Source organism: Papaver somniferum, chromosome 3 (genome assembly GCF_003573695.1).
Source record: "Papaver somniferum cultivar HN1 chromosome 3, ASM357369v1, whole genome shotgun sequence".
Classification (NCBI taxonomy): Eukaryota; Viridiplantae; Streptophyta; class Magnoliopsida; order Ranunculales; family Papaveraceae; genus Papaver; species Papaver somniferum.
In genome coordinates, this window is record NC_039360.1 from 167,925,438 (window position 1) to 167,934,999 (window position 9,562).

Below are 9,562 nucleotides of genomic sequence, written 5' to 3' on the forward strand. Positions count from 1 at the left end.
CATCAAATACGAGATGGGTTTGTAGAACTAACCTTCTTATTCTCATTTCCGGAGTTGGTTCTTCTTCAATCTCTTCTTCCGGTTGATTTTGTGGTTGATTTTGAGTTTGTTCTTCACTCTCTAAATCTTCTTCTTCTTCAATGGGTTGTTGAGTCGATCGATTTGAACGAGATACTGGCTTATGACGACCCATTATATAGATGAGTTTAATCGTCGACTAAATTTTCACGAATCGACGATTAAATTTCCGCGATGAAAAAAAAGAAAGGGAAGGGTGAATGAGTTCGGATGTGGAGAGGAAGAAGAAGAAGGTGAATGAAACTGATTTTAGGTGTACTTGATTATAGGTTTTGTATTAGGGTTAGGGATAGATTAGTAGTAATTTAAAGGATTTAAGGGCATATAGATAATTGAATCACCCCATAAGGTACCCCTTATAAGGTCATCCAAGTTAGGACTAGTGCTTTGTATGCGTAAGAAGATTTTGGTATGCCCAAAATCAGGGTTCAAGAAAAAGTGAACTGTCACAGCTAGATAAAAACTGGATACGTATAAGTTTCATTATACAACCCTAGAGGCTAGAAGACTTCAAACTGCAATCGAAGCAAACAACGAGAGAGAGAAAATCAGCCTAGTCCAAGCACAACGGTTATGTTCGCATTTTTATTCCGCTTCCGCATTTCCATTCAATGCATTTATACGTTGTTAAGTTTGATTTAGTTCTACGTTCGACAACGTTGAGTTTGATCTACATTTTCACCAGCATCAATTCTGAACATGTTGTTACCCAAATTAACTTCTTCAACCTGAATGTCTTTCCCAAAATCTCTACTAAACTCATTAAAATTCTCCACTCCAGATTTCGCATTCATCAATTCTGAATTACACCCAATTCCAAAAACCCCATTATCATTGCTAAATTTTGGACATTTCTGGGTGTACAGATCCATGTTCCTTATTCTCTTCTTCTCAAGGTCCATCATCTGATGGATAAAATTCTTTAAAAGAAGGAAAATTCTTTAAAACACATTCAAAACAATTAATACGATTATTAAGTTATTAGATTGGTTGTTCATCATAGACATTTGATCATAACTCACTTCGCCAAAACTAGATGACGCTTCGATTTTTCTTAGACCCAGACCCATTAATTCAATTAAGATGTTAAACAAAAGGTTGAACCTAGAGGGAAGTATTAACGAGGACTATTACTAAGAACAGCAAGGACAACAGTTCTGTTCAAAGATGGTAAATTCACTTGTTAATCTTCGGTTCTTCTTTTCATGAACAGTAGAGGAAGTTATAGTCTGGTAATAAAGAAAGTGATGGAGTAGCAATTGCTCATGATTTAATCTACATTTTTACCAGGATCCACACCTTCTCCCACATTATCTATTTTGATCTTCTTTAACCTAAAAAAAAACAGGAACTAGTTGAGAGATCATGAGAATCTTCATCAAGATCAAGTGTTAGTCCCAATAAAAAAAAGTAGGAATTACCAATATGTACTATTATGGTAGTCTTAGTTAATGGAAGGTCCACCCACTAAAGCCAGTAACTAGAGGTCCATAATTTTAGAGAAGAAATTGGACCCAAAATTTTATTCCCAGGTCCTAGACACGTGCGAGACTATTGGTGTACATATTTATAATACCCAAATTAACCTTTAGTGCAATAAATATATAAACAAGGGATTGATTATTTTTTCCAGATTTGTTTTTTCTTTTCTCTTTCCTCTCACTGCTGCTACTGGATTTTGATGAAATCCAATTCATTTTCTTCATCCTCTCTCGTTTGTGTATCATGAAAAGTTCTTGTGATGAATATTTTTATAAGGTCTTGATCGATTCACGAATCCAAGATCGATTCTGTTTATATGGAGCTTCTGGTAAGTTGATTTAATCATTAATTAGTTGATGTTTGATTATGTTTTCCGGTCTTCGTGCTTAATTCGATCTGATATTTTATTTTCATTTTGTTAGTCTTTGATTTGTTTTTAGTTTGATTTTGTATATTAATCATCAGTACGTATATGATGTACTGGTGGTTTTTGATGAAAATAGTTCAGATCTAGTTATAAAATCATGTTTTATGTTCATTTCGTTACTAAATCTGATATTTTTAGTTTTGTTTTTGTTGGCTTTTGGTTTAGTTTCAGTTTGCTTTTGTGTATTAACCATCAGTACGTGTATGACGTACTATTTTTCCGTGTTTACTATGCATCTATAGGTTTGGTTTCAGTTTTGGTTGTTTATTAACCATTAGTTCGTATATGACGTACTGTTTTTATGCATCTTGATCGTAATTATTCGATCTTTTTGGGTTAGATTATGATTTTTTTTAGCTTATTTGAACTTTCAATTTGATTATCTTGTTATTTTTGTTTCTTTATTTTCTCAAAATCATGTTTGTTTGTTGTTTCACGGGTATTATCCGGCAGTACATATGTTGCATACTAATTTGAACTTCTTTTGATTTTGTTTTATTCTTAGTTTTATCACTTGTTGTGTTTTGATCCATAAGTACATATCTTTCATACTAAAATAAGACTCTCGATTATGTTTTTTTGATAGATTCATTACATGCGGTTTGTTTTTTAGTTCATGAATCAGCAGTACATATGTGTCATACTGATACGAACTGCTTTTGATTATGTTTTATTCTTAGTTATATCATTTGTTGTTGTTTCATCCATAGTGTTTTTATTCTTAGTTATATCATTATATGGAATACTGATACAAACTGTTTTTTTTTTGGGTTGATCCATTAGTACGTATGTGTAGTACTGAATATGTGCTTTAATTCGTCTATATTCATGGATTCGTCACTTTTTCTTTACATGCAGTTGATTTTTTAGTTCATTTGATTTTGTTTTATTCAAAGTTTTGCCACTGTTTGTCTGTTGGTAGTTTAGTTCGGGTTAGGCGTAGGAATGGATCGTGGTGGCCGTGGCGTATAATGGGATTTCCTTAATTTCTTGATGGTTGTGTCCTTTCTCTGAAGGATCAAACTCCGGTGAAGTTCTTGGGACGATATAATGCAAACATGTAAGTGTTTCGATATTCTTGTTTATGTAATCTTGTTTAGTATGAAGTGTGTTTTAATGGGTGTGCATAATGTATGTACTGCATTCTCATGCATTTTTAGTGTGTTTTGATGAGAGTGTGTAATGCATGTATTGCATTCTCATGCATTTTTAGTGAGTTTGATGGAGTCCATAATGAATGTATTGTATTATTCCCAGATAAGTATTGTAGAAGGTTTTTGCAGCTTCATTTGGTATAATTTGGCAGTGCGTATATGCTGCACTGCTGAAAATTCAGTTTATATACGCTACACTGACAAGAAATCAGTGTATAAATGTTGCACTCTGTAAAAATCACAGTCTACACTTCATAGAACATTACAGTAGCTGCTGGTTTTTTGCTCCATAATTATTATTCTGCACTAAGCATAACCAAGTAATCCGCTTGGAGTTTTTATACATTTTTTGATCATCTCAGTTGGTCACTTAGCAGGGGGCTCAACAAGACGTGCTAGTTGATATGGTTGCATAAAGTCATTTTTACAAGCAGAGATTGGTACACCTTATCAACACAACTACGTAAGACTCTTGCTTAAGTTTCTTTTTTCGCATAGAGGAATACCAAAAAAAATAATAATAAACAGTTTATCTCCTTGCTATACCTTTTTCTCTTAGTATACCAGCACCGTCATCTATTCGCTGGACAACCCATAACGATTTTAGTTTCAATTTTTAAGTATATTCACTCTATAATTACCCAAGTTGGACTAAGTGAAGTATTGTTCATTATGGGGACATTTATAGGATCCTGTACATATTTTTCTTAACATTAAATCCGTGTTATTATGTTTAAAATCCACTGAAAATATGAGTGCATCCAATATGTACTGATAGTTGTGAAACGAAAACTTTCCTTTCTTAGCATTACACATAGGTTTAGATAGAATTAGTTGTGTTTTGTAACGCAATCACTGTCATGGTGTGAAAGGAAGAAATTTGTTTCTTAGCATTATCCATTGGTTATATGATCTTTTTGGGTTGGTAATGGAATTGGCTTATTAAGCAGTTTATGTGTCGGTTCGAGAACGATTTTTTTTTTGGATTATACAGTATGAATTGAGTTTATTCAAGGATGATTTTTGTAGATGTAAAACATGAACTGAGTGTAGGTATACTGTCAATAAATTGGGTGTATAAGTATTGTCAAGAAATAGTTATTTGTTGCCTTCGAAAAAGAAAGGACCGAATAAATTGAGTGCAGATGTACTGTCAAGAAATTGAGTACATCATTTATAGACTGGAAAACGTTTTGCAGGATTATTACTCTTCGTTAGTTAGTATGGTTTGTTAAACGCCTACACGTCTTAAGAGTTTTCATTGATAATTGGTGATAAGTGTCTTAAATACATCTTTTGAATTTCAAATTTTTATGCTTTTCTTAGTTATTTCTCTTGTATTTTTGTATATTACGTTTGTTTTATTTTGCAGGCATTTTGGAGTCATGTTACATGAAAGAAGAGGAGAAGAGGCATAATTCATCATTTTGGCTACGTTAGGTGCTAATGGATTTGAAGCCAAGGCAGTCACACTTATTAATTGGGGTAGCCACCTGCTGTGATAAGGGCCAGTCTTATACGCAGCAACAACAAAGCTAGGTCCTAATACACTCGACCAGTTCCGCTCATTTCATCTCAGTCTACAACCAAAATACGAAGAGCTGCTGCCAAGAGTTCACCGTTGTCCAACAAAGTCGACCAGCAGCTAGTCACGGTTCTTGTGGTCGTGTTTGAGGAGGAAAGGCGTGATCCAGAAGCTCAGAACAACAAGACAGAGTGAGAGATTAATACCGAGAAACCAGTTGGGAAAGAGTTGTTGTCTGTAATTGATTGGAATGAAGATCAAGGGAGATCAGGACTGGGATCTCGAAGATGAGAAGGAAATAAAGATTGGGTATTCAATTTTGGAGAGTTTGGTTTGATTTTGAAGTCGTTTTGCTGCCAAGAGAAGGCAGTGAAGAGAAGACAAGTTAATATAAAGGATTTTTAAATGCTACATACGGGCAACTCCAGATAAAGCTTGATTTAGAACTTGAGATAAACATGGAAACATTGGTCGAATATTCAAAGATTGGGTTTGTAAAACTTGGACGAAAAACCAGTTAAGAGAGTGAAGCTTCTTGCCGTTGATTTTGATAGTTAACAGTGCAGAAGATATGTACTTGAATTTATAAGTATATAAGCTATGTGTACTCAAATTTGTAAGCAGTGCAGCGGATATGTACTCAATATAATAAGGGTGTAGACACGCACACGTTTGGTAGTAGAGGGTATTATGGTCATTTCAATGTTTTCAATTAATTTTGGACCTCCAGATAAAAAAAAAATCCAGTTGGACCCTACTATAAATAACCTTATGGGCTTAGGACCAAACAAGAAATTTTTCATAAAAAAACAGTGGAAATCTCTGATTATAACCTCAAACCAACAATCAATAAGAAACCCTAATGTTTGCCTTTGTTTTCTCAAATCCTAATCTTTAACGGAAGACAATCATCTCAACAATAAATGAAACTCTTGCGAATAAATGAAACTCTTCTCTTATTTAATGATGATCTGAAAAGGAATAACAAATCTCTTAAAACACCGAGTTTGTGTCTTGTGAATATAGGTGGACAAGATATCAGAAAAAATAAAATAAAAAGGATTTGCTACACACTAAAGCATCAAATTCAAAAATTTGGATCTAGAAAAACATCCGGTCCAATTCCCTCCACCTAAATTTCAATTTTCGTCTTTGGTCCTGTCTGCTTCTGCTTTTTTTACCTATCAACAAAAAAAGAAAGAAAAACAAAAAAAAAAAAGTCAGAGAGATACGGATTACAGAGAGAGAGATAAAGAAAGATAAACATATGAGTATTTATACAGATAGATAGATAGATAGAGAAACTCAATTACATGTGGTTTGATTTTCTTCGCGACATAAACTTTCTTCTCATCCTCATCACTGTTATAGAATACTTCCGACAATAATTCTTTCTGTACCACCAAAAAACCCTAGTTAGTCAGAGAAAATAGAGATATTAGGAAATAATATAGGAGTCTATATTTAGGAGATATACACTTTAAGGAGTTTGAGTTATATTAGGAAAGTGTCTATGTATAGAGTTTGATCTTAGGTAGGAAAGTGCCTTGAGTGGTCGTCAAGTTTGTGAACAATAGAAATAGGTTGTTAAGCCATAAGAAATAGATACACCAAGAATTATTATCAATGTAGCCTTTTACGCTTCCGCGTTTATGCTCTCCTCTCTCTTGCTCGATCCTTAACATGGTATCAGAGCGAGGTGAGGGGAAGAGAGAGGAGATGAAGAAAGGTTTAAAGAAGTTAGAAGAGTTTTTCCATTTAGGGTTTAGGTTAAAAAAAAAGGCTGTGTTTATTTGCTGAGAAGAAACGTATAGGTAAGTTGCTGCTGCTGTCATATACAAAAGGTTTATGGCTTGGTTTGGAAGTTCAAACCGTGAAGAAGAACTGATGTTGTTTGGTTTACTGTGGTGAAACGGAGTAATGGTTACTAGTTGCTGCCCTAGATGATTTCCGGAGATGATGATGATTGTTGCTTCCATGTCTCTTATCCAGTATTGAAGAAAACAGGCGGCATAAGAAGGGTATGAGCTCAAGAAGAAGGAGCCGAGATGAACTGATGGCTGTGGATGTGAGAACCAGAAGACATGAAGGGAGTCAACTGATTTCGAAGGCGAATGGTTAAGAGAGTTCTGTGCTGGAATTGAAACTAGGTCAAAGTTGTTAGAAGCAAGCACCAGAAAGAAATCTGGAGTGCTATCGTTGCTTGAGGTGGTCGACGGCTGAAAGATGTTATCGATTAGGAAACATGGGTTCTAATGGCTATATTCTATATATTGACAGAAAGGAGGAAGTTGCGAACCGAGTCAGATACCGAAAAAGAAGGAACAGAGCTTAGTCGAGTCTTTTGATGCCGACGGTGGTTGTTGCTGCTGATATAAACAAAGGATCCAAGAACTTGGTGCTGCCATTGCTACAAGTGATGAACGAAGGAGTTTAGATAGCTTGGAGGTTTAAGATTGACAGATGCCGTGAGATAGATTGAGGTTGAAAGATGAAGTTGGATTCCATGGTAATGGCTGTTAATGAGTTGTTGGTTGTTGTTTTGATTTGAGATTGGTGACGGAGAAGTCATGGAAACTAAAGTATTGGTTTGCGTTGACGTTGCTGCCATTGATGTTGCAAAGAAGGTTCGATGATGAAGACTGGAAGAATGTTGTTGCTTTGATCATCGTGATTACGTTGACGGAAGTGACAGGGAATGAAGTTGGAGCTTGACAGTGAATGGATGATGAAGATTCATCCATGGAGTTGGTACTCATGAGATGAGATGTAGAAGTCCGAGTAGCAAAACAGGGAAGCTCGAGTTCAAAGTTTGGACAAAAAAGCAGTTAGGGTTTCACGTCCGGCGGAAAAGAAAAAGAAAAAAAAAAAAAAAAAAAAAGTGTTATTGAAAATTTGTAACAGTTTGGGTGTTACAAAGAAGAATCGTTACAGAAGCGTAACAGAAGCAAGTGTGACAGTTCTGTCAGAGGTATTGCAGAAAGCTGTTAAACATGTTGGAAGAAATGAAGTGTGGTTGAAGAGTTTGTGGCAGAAACTTGGATATCCTACAAAGTGTGGCATACTTTGTAAAGACGACAGGATTGTGAGAGAATCTTGAAGAACAAAGAAGTGTGAAAGTTTCGCAAGAAGTGCGTGACTGGAACAAGAGAGAAGAAGAAACAACATTCATGTTGTGAAGAAAAAAAAACAATCACCAAGAGGTGATGAGAAAAAGAACAACAATAGTAGGTTAAAATCCTATGAGTTGTCGAGAGAGTACAAAAATTATTCTATCGAACAAACCAAGAGTACAAGAAGTATTCTACGAAGATGGAACTGAAATGTTCTAAAACTACGAAGGGGACCGAAACGTCCTTAAACTACGAAGAAGGGGACCGAAACGTCCTTAAACTACGAAGAAGGGACTGGAATGTCCTTAAACTTCCATAGGGGACCGTAATGTCCTTAAACTTCCGAAGGGGACCGTAATGTCCTAAAACTACAAAGATGGGACCGTAACGTCCTTAAACTTCCGAAGGGGACCGAGATGTCCTAAAACTACGAAAATGGGACCGTAATGTCCTTAAACTTCCGAAAATGGGACCGTAATGTCCTTAAACTATGAAGGGGACCGAAACATCCTTAAACTACGGTCTCAAGATTTTTTTTTCGCAAAAGCGTTGAAAAAAAGAAGAAGAAAGAAGAAAATCGAAGTTAAATTTCTTTTGTCCAAGATGGGCATTCGTGATCTACATGCTCCATGTTGAGGGAGGGTATTAGGAAATAATATAGGAGTCTATATTTAGGAGATATACACTTTAAGGAGTTTGAGTTATATTAGGAAAGTGTCTATGTTTAGAGTTTGATCTTAGGTAGGAAGGTGCCTTGAGTGGTCGTCAAGTTTGTGAACAATAGAAATAGGCTGTTAAGCCATAAGAATTAGATACACCAAGAATTATTATCAATGTAGCCTTTTACGCTTCCGCGTTTATGCTCTCTTCTCTCTTGCTCGATCCTAGACAACCACATTTTTGTTTTTCCCAAAAAGAATCAAATCAAATATGCTCTTTTTCTGAATATTCTAACTTCTCCCATCTTTGTTTTAAGCTTCTCTATCTCCTCATATTTCCAGGTGTTGTTGTGCCCACCAACCTGAAGCAGTTGGGAAAAAAAAGTGGTTCATAAAAATAAAACAGTGAATATTGTCTTCACAAAAAAAGTTAAGTAAACTACGGTTGTCAACATTTTAAACCAGTGATACATTGGAGAAAGTAAGTATTGTTTTTCTTATTGTTTTTCTTGATGTTTTTCATGCTGTTAAAACGTAAACATTTTGACATTTTAACATTGTTTCTCTTGCTGTCAACATTTTAACATCTTAACATATTTTAACTTATTTCTTGTCGTCAACATTTTAACATTGTTTTCTTATTGTTTTCCTTGCTGTCAACATTTTAAACCGGTGATACAGAGGAAAAAATAGTACCATTTTCTTATTGTTTTTCTTGCGTTTTTATTCTTCTGTAGCATTTTAAACCAGTTTTTTTATTTTCTCCTTGTTTGCTTGGACTCAAACTGAAGATCAGAGGATCAAATCCTCCATTAGAGCGATATAAAGGAAAATAAAAACTGGCAATACAAACTTCTAAGTAAAAAAGCACAACTGCACTATGTTTTTCAATTTCTTTCATATTTACCCCTAAAAATTTCGTTTGTCAGTTTGATCTGTCTACATTGGTGGTAGCTTTTGGCATATTACCCTAGGTCGACTGCAGTTAGGTTTTTTAACCAATCTGTACAAAGTTGTGGCAGTGGTGCAAGTAATACCCAGAACCAAATATTATACAGGTTGGGGTATACACTCTTGAAGGTGGAAGTGGATGGAGAAACCTTGGGAGCCCAATCCTGAATTTG